Source organism: Erpetoichthys calabaricus, chromosome 5 (assembly GCF_900747795.2).
Source record: "Erpetoichthys calabaricus chromosome 5, fErpCal1.3, whole genome shotgun sequence".
In the NCBI taxonomy this organism is placed as follows: domain Eukaryota; kingdom Metazoa; phylum Chordata; class Cladistia; order Polypteriformes; family Polypteridae; genus Erpetoichthys; species Erpetoichthys calabaricus.
The window spans coordinates 64,286,814-64,301,573 of record NC_041398.2 but is presented as its reverse complement, the minus strand read 5'-3'; positions in this window follow the sequence as shown (position 1 = coordinate 64,301,573).

Below are 14,760 nucleotides of genomic sequence, written 5' to 3'. Positions count from 1 at the left end.
TTAGCGAATCAAGACATTTGGGGTCATCAGGTGCTACTGATAAATACAGCTGTGTGTCATCAGCATAGCTGTGGTAGCTCACGTTGTGCCCTGAGATAATCTGACCTAATGATCTATCTAATGGAAGCATGTAGATTGAGAAGAGCAGTGGACCCAGGATAGAGCCTTGTGGAACACCATATAGAATATCATGTGTCTTTGAGTTATAATTACCACAACTAACAAAGAATTTTCTCCCTGCCAGGTAGGATTCAAACCAATTTAAGACACTGCCAGAGAGGCCCACCCATTGACTAAGGCGATTCTTAAGAATATTATGATCAATGGTGTCAAATGCGGCACTCAGATCTAAGAGGATGAGAACAGATAAATGGCCTCTGTCTGTATTTACCCGCAAGTCATTTACTACTTTAACGAGTGCAGTTTCTGTGCTGTGATTTGTTCTAAAACCTGACAGAAATTTATCAAGAATAGCATGTTTATTGAGGTGCTCATTTAACTGCATAATGACTGCCTTCTCTAGAATTTTACTTAAGAAAGGCAGGTTAGAGATGGGTCTATAATTTTCAAGAGCAGAGGGATCGAGATTATTTTTCTTAAGTAGGGGTTTAACTACCGCAGTCTTAAGACAGTCTGGGAAGACCCCCGTATCTAATGACGAATTTACTATGTCAAGAACATAGTAAAGGATGAAGGATCATATTTGCTAACATATTCCATGTATTTATATTTCTCTGTATGAAGAAAATTATTGCAGCATTTTTGAGACATGCTTCTACCAAGTTTCTACCTGTCTCCCTGTGTTATTGTTGAAGAACTCATTTTAAAATAATAGTCGAGATCCACTGTACTAACTTCTTTCATGCATTCAAACACTTCAGTCTTGTCACCTCATAATCTTCATTTGTTTCATCTGACAAGGTTCTGCTTGTAGTGACTGCATTGAATCAGAGGCGTGACCACAGGGGGGCAGGGGTGGGCACTGACCCCCCACAGACAAGCCGTGCCCCCCATGCGAAATGCTCTGTCTGTCCAATGAAAATTCTGGAGAAGAATAACTTTTGATTTTCAAAACTGAGTTGCTTTCCAATCGGCCCGTTTGAATTTGTGGCATATCCGTCAGTGTCTCCTCCACTAGAGAGGCACCGTGCTGCTCACGGTTCACTTCGCCGCACATTTTGCAGCACGTTTTGAACCTGTTGACCGCATTCTTTAACTAAAACAGCGTATACGTTCCATTCTTCTTTTATTTTCTGGTTGGTAACACCAAAGGCTATGCATAGGCGGCTTATTAAAAAACAGACATCTTCAACCTCTGTCCCTCCGCAAGCTGCTGGCTCCACGGTTGAGCCCAGCACCGCTGGTACCAACACGGAGCACAGCGCACCCACATCGGGAACTGAAACTCCAAAAGATGTAGATAAGCCTACACAATCCTCCAGCTCTGCACCCGTGTCGGGTACTCAAATCCTCTGACTTCAACAAAATATACAGTCCGGTCTGCCTGACTTAAATATGGATAGCCCATCCCAGCCCATTTTAATTAATTATCCCAAGAGCGCGTTCGGAAAGACACTCAGATGTTTTAGTGCAAGCTGGTATCAGTCTCGACCATGGCTTGAATATTCTGTTGTCCGTGATGGCAGCTTTTGCTTTGCCTGCCACAAATTTAGTGTTTCCAATTCGGACCGCGAGGACATATTCACCAAACACGGCTACACTAATTGGAAAAAAGCTCTAGAAAAAGACGGTGGCGGCTTCCACAAACACGCGTCTAGTATCCCGCACGTCAGAGCCATGTCTGCATCACAGCACTCATCATTGGTGTGTCTTCAGCTGCATGCGAAAGCTCTTTCTCTACTTTGAACCGCATTCTCACTCCACTCTGCCGAACAATGCTGCATTCAAGGAGGAGAAATGTAGTCATTCTGGCACATGAGAAAAACATCATAGAAAATCTAGACATGAATGAATTTATTTCAGAATTTGCCAAGAGTAACCGTAGACAGGTCCTGTAGATAACATCCAGGTTAAACACTGGAAACTGATGTCTATAGCCTCCCATGACTACAATAAGCCACGTTTCTGTTCTTGCTCTTATATGTTGTATACATCCATCCATCCATTTTCAAACCCGCTGAATCTGAACACAGGGTCACGGGGGTCTGCCGGAGCCAATCCCAGCCAACACAGGGCACAAGGCAGGAACCAATCCCGGGCAGGGTGCCAACCCACCGCAGATGTTGTATACATTTTAACTTTATTGATATTTACCTTGTACTGTAGATGTAGTTCTATATTTGTACACAAAAAATAATAATACAAGTTCCATTGTCTCTGTTAATTTTATTGAAAAATAGGTTATGATTTATGCCACAATTTTTGCTTTTATATGTTATATAAAACTATGTTGTTATTATTATTTGACCCCCCTACAAAAATGGGGATGGATGGATGGATGGAAGGATATTTTTTGCCCCCCCAGACAAGCCAAATGCCCACCCACACATGATGTTCTGGTCACACCTCTGCATTGAATGACAGTAGTTTTAATAGTAATCAGAATCAGGCGACAGACCGTAGTAGTTGTCACCACGCCAAAGTCGCAACCAGAATATTAAAAAAAGCCCAAGACATGGCCCAGTAATCATTCTGAAAGCTGGGGAAGTACATTAAACCAGAGACAAATCGAAAGAGGTAAATTGAAGTCAAGGGCACAAAACATTCAAATCGAAAAATGTTTAGAACATGCTATATTAGACACTTGGCCTTTTACAGGCTGTTACCCGCAATCTTGGAAAACCAGAAGTGCATGATGCTGACCTTTATATCATCATGTTAATGACATCATGCATCGCACATTTGTACATCTTAACAAACAACCTGGCACCCATGACAACAGAGGTCACAAAATGGTAGCGCATTCATTAAAAACAAAATGGCACAGTGGGTTAAGACCTTCGTTTTTAGCATTGGTAAAAACATGTCCATTGTATTCCTACTTCAACTGATATGTATATTATAATTTATTGGTGTCTTTGCTAGTTTTTAATTATTTTTATGTTGTTTTTGTTAATTTTGATTATAATTGGTGTCACTCGACAAAGAGCGATAGCAAGGTTTGGGGCAGCCACCCATATATTGTTTCCTGGCTGCAAAGTTGAAAAAATTATTGCGCCGATGTGCACAAATCGGAATCTAAAACAGAACTGAGGGGACTGCGGAGAGGTGGCAGCTGTTTAAGGCCAGTAAAAAAAATAACATTGGGGGGTCGGGACCGGAAAGGTCTTCATCCATAGGCTCGGCCCCAGAAATGACATCAGAGGGACCAGAACTGGAAAGGTCTTCATCAATAGTGACGTCAAAGGGTTCGGAACCAGAATTGATGTCACCAGGACCAGGAGAAATTTCCCGTGGACGGTCTGCAGAAAAGCGAGAAAAAGGGTCAGTGCACTCTGCCATCTCCCGGTCTGGTTCAGAATTACTGTCATTCAAGCCCTTTAGATGCCTCCCATGCGCACATGTGTGACATTGGATAATTGTGTATTGTCTTTTTAAGTTTCTCAATGTTCCTTGATTTTTGTGGACAGCTCTGCAACAGACGTCACCACACCTGAGCCCTCCATTCAAGCCAGAGAAACAGGAGATTGAGCAGCTATTCACTGAAGTTGCTGGTAGGAGTTAAAGTATTGTGTTTACTGTGTTTGGATTTTACTGGGTTTTTTTTAACATTTTGCTCTCATTATTGGATTCTGTTTCAAAATAGTGTTTGGGACTTGAGGATTGCGTTTTGAGCACCTTTTGTGTCCATTTTCACTCTTTAATAAAATATTGTCATTTTACAACTAATCCTTTTGCCCTCAAGCTGGAGTTTTTTATGGTTTCTCTTCTTAAGGAATTGTGGGATTATTTAGATTTATATTGAGTCGTGAAACCAGTTTTTCTCTATTTGGGACCTAGTTAGCCTCCTGGTAGTAGCTGGGGATTAAGCTGGTCTGGGTGAGTTTCGCCTGAGCCGGCTGGTTAAGGTTCTGGCCTGCTTTATGCTTTTTTGTTAAAGCCTCACTTCAGCTTTTGCATTGTTCATGTCTCCTTCACTTAACAATGTCTAACATGGAAACAAATTTAACCACAAGACTACTTGACATATAAAACCCCTTAACAAAGTCTCAATAATTTTGAAAAACAAAATATACAAACATCAAAAACAAATGTCAGTCAGATCGTGACACAACTCTCATTTCTTTTTCCTAACTCTTGGATCTATTATGCCACAGCAAGAACTGAAGCAGATTTTCTTGATTAAGACATGTTTTCAAAAGTTAAGTTTGTTAATACAAAAGTTTGTATTAAGTAAAAAAAGTTTGTTAATACAAAATTGAAGCCGATCTATCGTCAAGCGTAAACCTTGGACTTAACCAGGAAATTGATATGCAAAACTGTACTCACTACAATCAAGTTTTCTGTCCACAACCTCATATAAGCAGGAGATTTTTGAGCTGCCCTATATAACCTTTAATTCATGCAATCATGGGTCATGACCTCAGGCTGTTTTGCAAAGCAATGGGACCAGCAACAGTACATCACCCAAAAATGGCGATGACCGCAGAAAAACAAAATAGTGTTGTGTAAAAGATGTTCAAATGTTTAATGTGTTTATATAAACTTTTTTTATAAAATCTTGTTATCACAATAAGATTCAGCAAACTTCAAAATCCTCAAGTGAACCAAAAAGTCCAAGAAAACATGCAAAACAAGGCTACAAAAAATGCATAATTAAAGAAATAGTTCATGTCCTGCTTTGAGGCAGGACAAATTCTTTCCTAGTCAAACTTGTTAGTGCAATTCCTAGAAGTAGTTCTAAGACGCTTGATAAATACAGGCACAGGTCGAAAATAATTGAGCATGAGATGAAAAGGGAGTTAAGGAGCAAACTGAAATCATTGTCTCAGAACAGACTAAGAGTTATAAAATAGGAAATGAAGGAGAGAGCCCATGGTTAAACCCAAAACATAAAATCAAGAATTGACAATGAGGATCTTATGAGCTGGGTCACCCTCGGGGAAACGTGCAACATGGCTGTAGTGCCGTAACTGATGCTCCCTCACAATGCAGGTAATGTGCCTCATTCAGGACTCCATCAACAACCAAACCAACGGTACCCAAGGATTTTCCGGAGAGACACAGTACCAAAGGAGTCCAGTCTTCGTCTCAGGTCACTGGATAGCGTCCATGTCTCACAACCATATAGCAAGACAGGAAGCACCAGGACTCTAAAGACTTGGACCTTCGTCCTTTTGCATAGATGTCAGGAGTGCCACACACCCCTTTCCAGCGACCTCATGACCCCCCATGCTCTCCCAATCCGTCTACTGACTTCATAGGAAGAGTCACCAGAGACATGAATGTCACTGCCAACGTAAGTAAACCTCTCGACAAGGTCGACACTCTCTCCGCAAACAGACACACTGCTGATGGCTGTGCCCAAGAGGTCATTAAAGGCCTGGATCTTGGTTTTTATCCAGGACACTCGCAAGCCCAGACACTCAGACTCCTCGCTCAGTCTCTCAAGCTCCCCGATGAGAACCTCCATTGACTCCGCGAAGATCACAGCATCGTCAGCAAAGTCAAGATCCATGAATCTTTCTTCACCAACAGATGCCCCACAGCCTCTGGACCCCACAACCTTGCCCAACACCCAGTCCATACAAGCATTGAACAGAGTAGGAGCAAGAACACACCCCTGATGAACTCTAGAATCAACTGGGAAAAACACAGAGGTTCTGCCTCCACTCTGCACAGCACTCACAGTACCAGTGTACAGGCCGGCCATGATATCCAGCAACCTCAAGGGGATCCCACGAATCCTCAGGATATCCCACAGGGCAGCTCGATCAACTGAGTTGAACGCTTTGCGAAAATCGACAAAGGCTGCAAAAAAACTCTGCAGATATTCGCGTTTGCACTCCATTGGAATCCTCAATGCCAGGATGTGGTCGATGGTAGACTTCTTAGGCGTAAAACCAGACTTTTCCGGTCGCTGATAGGTCAGCAAGTTATCACTGATCCTATTGAGGACAACCCTAGCAAGGACCTTACCCAGCACAGAGAGCAGTGTTATCCCCCTGTAGTTGCTGCAATCCAGGCAATCACCCTTCCCTTTCCAGATAGGGACGACAAGTCCCATTTTCCAGTCAGTTGGGATGATGCCAGTCTCCCAAATGGAAGCAAAGATTGCTTGCAATGCCAGGAGGACAGCCTTACCACCAGCCTGGAGAAGTTCACCCCGGATACCACAGATCCTTGCAGCCTTTCCCCCCCTCAGCTGGCTCACCACCTGTGCAACCTCAGTGAGAATGGGTGGTTCACAGCTAATTGGAGGATCAGCCTCAAGAACTGTGGACCCAGAAATATTCAATGTCCTAGCCATTGGGGCACCCACCCGTATAATATAATCCTGGCTGCAAAAGGTTTGAAAAGTTGAGTTGTTTGCAAGACAAAGTCCAAAACAGTACTGATTAAGTGGCGGTAAGATGGTGGTTTTGAGGGCTAGAAGAGGAAATTATGTCATCTATGCCGGAACCAGAAGTGACGTCTTCGGGACTGGAACTGATGTCATCAAGCCGGAGGATCAGCTTTGAGCAGCTGCTCAAGGTAGCCAGCCCAGCGGGTCACAACTGCAGTGTCATCCGTAAGGATCGTGCCATCAGCTGCCCTGACTGCAACTTTCCAAGGAACAGATTCAGATGTGCGTAATGTTTTGATTCCTCTGTAAGCAGGACGTGGGTCGCTAGACCACAGATGGTGTGTCACTTGCTCACAGATTCCTCAAACAAACGCCTCCTTATCTGCCCTCAGAGCCCTCGCAGCCGTCCCTTTCAGTTCCCGGTACAGACCAGAGTTGCCATTGAGCCGTGCACTGCAACTCCTCTCAATGATATCCTGGGTGCCCTGCGAGATGAAACACCTCCTTCTGGGAACACCAGTAACACCAACACAACCCTCAGCAACCTTCAGGATCTTGTCAAGGAAGGTCTCCCACATCACATTAGGATCAGCAGTCATACCCAAATCTGAAAGTTCCTCAAACAAACTGTGTGCAAACTCATTAGAAACAGCCTGGTCTTGGAGTCTGGCCAAGTCCAGGCTCATTTTCCTAGTAGGTGGTAACCTACTGGACCTAAGCTGGATCTTCAGAGTAACAACAAGTCTGTGGTCAGAATTCACAAACTGGGCACTTCTGTAGACCCTGCAATTTTGCAAGACCCTCCAGCGTCTGCCCATGAGGATGTAATCGATCTCCTTCACCGCACCACCAGTATTGGAGTACCAAGTCCGGTATTGGAACCAGGATTCAGTGATTCGCAGTCCCTGACCTTTTGCAAAGTCAAGGAACATGGAGCCACTTTCACCACGGTCACCAGACCCATGGGGACCGAGACAATCCTCATAGCCAGCTGTGTCAGTGCCAGTGGTTGCATTGAATTCACCCATGACCAAAGGAGTGTTACCTTGTGGGCACCCATCAATCACTGAGCGAAGCTATGAATAAAATGTCTCCCTCACTGAGACATCACTCACCACGGTCGGAGCATACACTGAGACAACAGACAGGGCACCCAGAGAGTGCCGTAATTTGAGTCTCATAATACGATTGTTGAATGGAGTGACATCGGACACCATCGGAAGAAGCCAATCCACTACAGCAACAGCTACTCCCTGAGTATGACAGCCATCAGACCGACCAGACCAATAAAAGGTGTATCCACCTACAGAGATCTGGCCAGTCCCCAGTCTGTGCACCTCAAAGAGTGCTGCCACTGAAATGCGGAGTTTACGCAGCTCCTCCGACAGCAGAGGATGAAGATCATCTTGCCGGAGAAACAAGATGTTCCATGCGCCCACCCGTATGGGCCGCCTCAAATTGGGACCCGAGTGTGTTTGGAGCAAAATTCAAGAAATGCTTGGTTGTGACATACCCAAATCATCCATCCATCCATTTTCCAACCCGCTGAATCTGAACACAGGGTCACGGGGGTCTGCTGGAGCCAATCCCAGCCAACACAGGGCACAAGGAAGGAACCAATCCCGGGCAGGGTGCCAACCCACCGCAGATACCCAAATCATCAACATTGCAAAGCTTCATTTTACATGTAATGCTTCATTGTCATTTTGGCTGAGAGCACTTGGCTTTTCCGTGCAGATGGAGCAATCACATAATGTGCAAAATTTGTGATGAATATTATCCAATTTCTGTCAAAACTATATATTTTTACAAGTTCATTTGGTTAGTGTTTCCAAGTCATTCAACCTTTCCCAGGATCTCTGCCTGAGGGTCATCATCTGGCAGCTCCTAGAGTGTTAGGACAAATCACAAGCTCTCCTAAATCCTGCTGAAGTTAAGAGTACTCCTTAGAGTAGAAGCAAAATTGCGTTATTCTGAGAATTTTGAGGCAATTAGAATCGTTTTTGTACTCTGAGACGCTTGATAACTATGGGCCCTGTTTTTTTAAATGTGTTCATCCATTTACTTGGACCACTGAGTTTTCACTCCACCATCTTATACAGATGGCATAGGATGATGTAATACATCACATAACTTGCATGGCATTCAGCTGCTAACAGACCAAACAACCATAAACAATATGGCTGGAGAAAAAAAAAACAAAATCCTCAAAGTGGTGGTGAGGGAATAAACAACAAAATTTTATCAGAATGATATCAACAATATCTAAAATTTATTTTAAAACTTTAAAAAAGGGAAGAAAAAAATCAACAATAATAAACCAAAATTAATGAAAAAAATTTAAAAGACACCAGAATCATGAGAACAGGTAGTAGCAGTTGCGATGATTTTTCTTAAGCATTTATCAGTAATGATTTCTAATTCACTCCATATACTTAGAATTACCAAACCTCTACTCTATCTCAAGGCATTAGAGCTGTTGCCCACATATTCCCCCCATGACCACACTACTACTACGCTTGTCTAGAAGGAGCTCCTGCACATACAGGCTGTTCTTAGTGTATTCCATGCAAACTAATGATGGGACTTCTCAAACCAATTGGCTGCCCCAGTGATGATTTAGGTGTGTCTTATAACTTATGCAATCAGTTATGTTGAGTTTCATATTTGTTATTAATTTAGACTACTTTGCAGAAATCTGTTTTCACTTTGTCATTAAAGAGTCTTTTTCTGCTGATTAGTGTCAAAAAAGCCTAATTAAATCCTGTGTGATTCATTGTAGTATAACAGTAGAGTGTGAAATCTTCCAACAGGGTGAATACTTTTTACAGACACTGTAGTTGTTCCAAGTTACCCATCTAAGAATATACTATTGTACATTAGGCACAGAAAGACTGCAATAGTAGTAACTGCAATTCAAGCTGTAGAAAACTTAAATATAGCTCCTGTCAGCAAGAACTTTAATTGTGACTGAGGCAACAGACAACCACACAAGGATCCTTCTTTTTCTATCAGGCATATTCTTTTCTAGACATGAAGAAGACCAATGATCATTTACCATGGTTATCAATGAAGCAATAATTGAGCAGTTAGGTCTCGGATTTAGTGGAGAACTTGAAAAATTGTCCCATGTTGTAGCATGATGGCAGCAGTGGGGAACTAGCAGACCAACTGCTTGGCAAAGATCCTGCTGTCAGCAATGACATGTGGACTGTGATGGATGGCTGGCGAGAGTTTCCGGCCCTCAACCCCAGGCCGCCAGGTGGAGCTCTCCCGACAGCATGGACAGGCCCCGAATTCCAGCAGGGCCTCATGGACTATGTAGTTTTTATGCACAGTCCTGCTGGATACCTTGGGGACCACCGTGAGTCGCTGTAGGGAGGCTCGTGGACTCATATATGCCCTATAACCCGGAAGTGTGTCATAATCCCATGACAGGAAGAAATGACATGCTCCCGGGTTGAAGATAAGGACTGTTTACCCTGACCTGGAAGGAATAAGGACTTGTGGGTAATGGAACAGAAACACCTCCGGGTCAGGGGGTATAAAGGACTCTGGGAAAGCCCAGACATTGAGCTGAGCTGGGAGGTAGGGTGGCGAAGTGTCTGGGAGAGGAGGATTGGTGTTTGTATTTGGAGAATTGATTTATATTAGTAGTGTGGAGTGGAGGGTGCTTTGTGCACGTGATAATTGCAAAATAAAAGAGTCTTGGACTTTTACCTGGTGTTTGTAGTGGTACCTGAGGGTTCAAGAGGTGCATCGGAACCTCTACTGCTACAGGGCATATTTGTCTCTTGTGACCTTGAAGTGGCTGTTATAACAGAAGGCTGAATGGACATCTTTCTTTATTTCTAATTGAAGCCATTCCCATGCTCAGATAAAATGAACAAAGCAAATCTATTCAAATTAAAATGAACAAAAAAATATTTTTGGGCAGCTATAGAGTATGATATGTTAGCAAAATATAAGACTATTGCATGCACACAAGTGAAACGTCATGTTCTCGTCACAGAACACTTTTTGCTTTTAGATAGCATCTCTGGGTAGATATTATGAGCCAAGTTGTCAATATATGAAACCATTGGCTTTCAGTTGTTTGGTGATTAATGTTGTGCCATGGAAGACAGACAGGTATTCAGGCTGGATGACGGCATGACCTCTGGACAAGAGGGAAGGTGCCAGGGGATGGACAAGCAGAAACTGGAGACCATTTTTTTTGCACATACTTCTCTGTCCATGGACTGAGCAATAAATTCAACAATTCATCTGCCTTTATACTTTTCTGATTGTATCGCCTTATTTAATACATCATGTGATTTGACTCTTAATGTGCACAACTTTATTACCTTCTCCAATCAACTGACACCACCAGTGATTTCTGACTCATGTCGATTCTCCCTTTATTCTGAACACTGTTTTATTAAGACAAATGCTTTGCAGATTGTCCTATTGATCTTAGCACCATTTCATAGGAGGGATGTATAGGCTTTCCCATCAGTTTATCCCCAATTTCTGGAGGGGTGTTCATTACTCATTTACCTCATTCTAACCTTGGAAAATGACACTGGTGACTTATCTAAGATGAAGCAGAGATCTCTTATGCTTTTAGCATTAAGTTACATTTAGTTAACTCTTGAGTTACATTCAATTCTTTTCCTTGTGCCTAATATATTCATTCCATTATACACATATGCTGCAGTCCAAGGCTCTGGAACCGTCTAAGCGCACCCTGATGGTTGAGCTTCCAAGTTCCAAGCTTGTGGCCCCGATGCAATCCAGGGGGGCTACCCTCTTGCATCCCGGGGAAAATATTGCTTCTCTCCCAGTCCTTCCATTCTCCAGATGTCCTGTTGGGGCAAGGTCCCTGCTCGTCTGCCACAACATATATATACTGTATGTCAGTCAGTCATTATCAATCCCACTTAGTCCTGAACAGGGTCATGGGGGTCGGCTGGAGCCTATCCCAGCTAACATAGGGCACAAGGCAAGAGCAAACTCTAGACAGGGTGCCACTCCATCACAGGGTAAACACAAACACACTCCAACCACACACTGGGGCCAATTTAGTGTCGCCAATTCACCTAATCTGCATGTCTTTGGACTGTGGGAGGAAACTCACGCAGACATGGGGAGAACATGCAAACTCCACTCCTGGAGGAAAGAGACGCAAACCCTGATCTCCCTACTTCTAGTCATCAGTGCTACCAGTGCACCACTGTGTCGTCCCTATTCTGTATGTACATGTAATATATTTTAAAAGATTATTATATATTAACTAAAAATTCTATATGGTCCTCTGGAGGCATCTCAGCTTGGACACTTGCAGCGGTTCATGGGAACTGGAGTCAAGAAGTGCAGCCCTGTCAGGGTCCCTGGGTGTCGCAAGGGGGTGTTGTCAGGGGAGGGCCACCCTGGTTCTCAAACAGCCCAGAAGTACTCCCCACAAGTCATGCTGGGTCACAAGAAGCGGGCAACACTCAACCGGAGGCAGAAGGAGAGGAAAAGTGTTATTACTTTGTATAATTATTGGAAGTACTTTATAATATTTGGTAATTAGTAGATTAAAAAACATTAATTATTTAAACTAATGACTGAGTTGAACATTATTGGGTTTGGGTGCATAAGAATAAGTTCAATTGTGAGCCCAGCACACTAAAAATTACAAATATAGTGTGAAACAAGTACTTAAATGCATGGTGGTCCAAACTGTAACTCTACTAGGTCAGGTGCATACTGAAAAGGATCATTCTATATGCAAATGATAACAATTTAATTTAGATTAAAAATGTAAAATAAGCTCATCATGTGCGACATCACGTTTATTCCAAGGCAGACCACACATCACCAAAACAGAATGAAAAGGAAATAACTTAATAATGGCAAAACAGAAACAATTACTACAATTACAAAGCAATATGTGACAGGAATATGAAGGAACATCGGAAGCAGCTCTAAGATGCGTATGCTGCACTAAAATAATGAGTCTTCCACCTTGATTTAAGTGCTGAGACCGATGGGGCTTCTCTAATATTGTCAGGCAGATCATTCCAGCATTCGAGCGCCCTATAGCTAAAGGCTCTTCCTCGTACAGTAGTTTAATTTAAGGAGGTCTGCATCCTGAAATCGCAATGGAGCATAAGCAATAATAACAACAAGCTCTGCAACATGAGGGTAACTAAACTGTTTACAAATGTATATGTATGAAGGAGGATTTTAAAATTGTCCCTAAACTTATCTGGAATCCAATGATGTGAGTGAAGACCTACTTATTAGTTTCTAGTTATGATCTTGGTGGCAGCATTTTGAATTAACTGGAGAGCAGTAAGTGAACAACTTGAACAGACTGACTATTAAACATTACTATAGATAATTCTGCTTGAGCTGCATAAGCTGTCCAGGACCCTGCAGTCGGCAAGCATTAAGGATTTGAACTTAATATGTGCCACTATAGGGAGCCAACGTAGTGATCTGAAAAGAGCAGTGACATGCGCCCACCTAAGCTAGTTGAATTGATGTGCCACTGCATTTTTTTAATTATCTGCAGAGGCTTGGTGACACATACTTGTACTCCTGCCCATAGACAGTTGCAGTAGCCCAGATGTGACAAGACCAAAGCCTGGAGCTGTGCTGCATACGCAGTCAGATATGGTCTGACCTTGCAGATGTTGCATAGAGTGAATCTGCATGACTGAGAAACCATTGCTGGATGGTCCCTGAAGGACAGTTGTTCATTGATCACCACTTCTATACTGCATGCAGACTCAGTGGGTGTTAGCGATAATAATCTGAGCTGAACTGAGATAAGGCACTGAATAGATGGACAAGCCAAGATAACAAGATATTAATTTTTGGATGAAGATGGTGTTCCTTCATCTAATTTGCAATATCAGTGAGACATGCACAGATTCTAACCGATATTGTGGTGTCCTCTGGAAGTAACAAGATGTACACCTTGTAATAAAGACGCTATATAGCGCCTGACCCAGCACAGACTGATGCAGAGGCACGTACTTAAATAAAACTTTTATTTTTCTTCAGCCGTGGGGCACGCCTTCCCCGTGTCCCACAGGCCCAACACAGTCCCAAAACACTCACAATCCTTACAACAATACTCTTCTCTTCCTTTACCACCACTCCTCCTCAGGCTTAGTCCTCCTCCTCCCGACTCTGGCTCTCCTGAGTGGTGGTGGCTGGCCTTTTTTATACCCCACCCGGAAGTATTCCAGGTGCTTAATCACCTGGGCCTAATTGCATTTCCGGGTGGGGCTGAGGAATTGACCACCCAGGCTGCAAAGTCCATGCAGCTCCCCCTGGCGGCCATCCGAGCCCCCAACCAGGCTGTGGAGGACTCCATGTCCCATGGAGCCATGCGCCAGGTTGGGGAATCATCGTCCGCCAAGGAGGCTGCCACCAAGCGTCCCGGGGGAGGTATTGAGCTGCCCACGGTGGCTCCCCCGGAACAGATGCAGCAGGGGCGTCCCTGCCGGGCATGGGACCCGGCTGTCCTTTACAACCTGTATCACTGGCATAGCACTAATATGAAAAGTCATGGCACACAATGATAGGACCTATTGAGGAGGTACTGTATATAGACAGAAGAGAAGAGGGCCCAGCACAGATTATTAGGGCACCTCTGTGCTTGCCTGGTGCACTCATGCCATTTGTCCTCACCAGTAAACACAGTAGGATCTGCCCAAGAGATAGGACTCAAACAACCTGAGGGCAGTCCCAGTGATGCCAAGGTCAGGGAGGGTGGCAAGGAGGATCTGGTGGTTTACTGCGTAGAAGGCAGAGGAGAGATCAAGCAGGAAGATGACAGATGACAAGTTGGTAGATCTAGCCAGTCGTTAAATGTTGTCAACAGTCAGTAGATCTGTCTCAGTGGAATTGCCCCTTTTGAAACCTGACTGAGGATCAATCAGTCTGTTCTACAGCAGAAAGGAAGTCTTGTTTAGAGAATACTATATATGCATTTTGTGTTTCATAATAATTCATATACTGAATGACTCTTTACTTTTGTTAAAGATGTCTCACATTAGTACACATCAAAGACTGAGTGGTATGTGGGTGTGATGATACAGAATGTCACTTTGATGTCCTTTGGGACACTGTAGTCGACGAGTTGTCACAAATGAGTGACCTGATGCTAGGCATTCATTAAATTTTACAAATACCACCTGCACCTCAGTGGAATCAGTTAGCATCTCACCTAGAACATTTGGAATCTGGAACTTGAATTTAGCTTTTCCTCTTCTCTCTTTGTTTTCATGGATTTCCCTCAGGTTTCCTTCCAC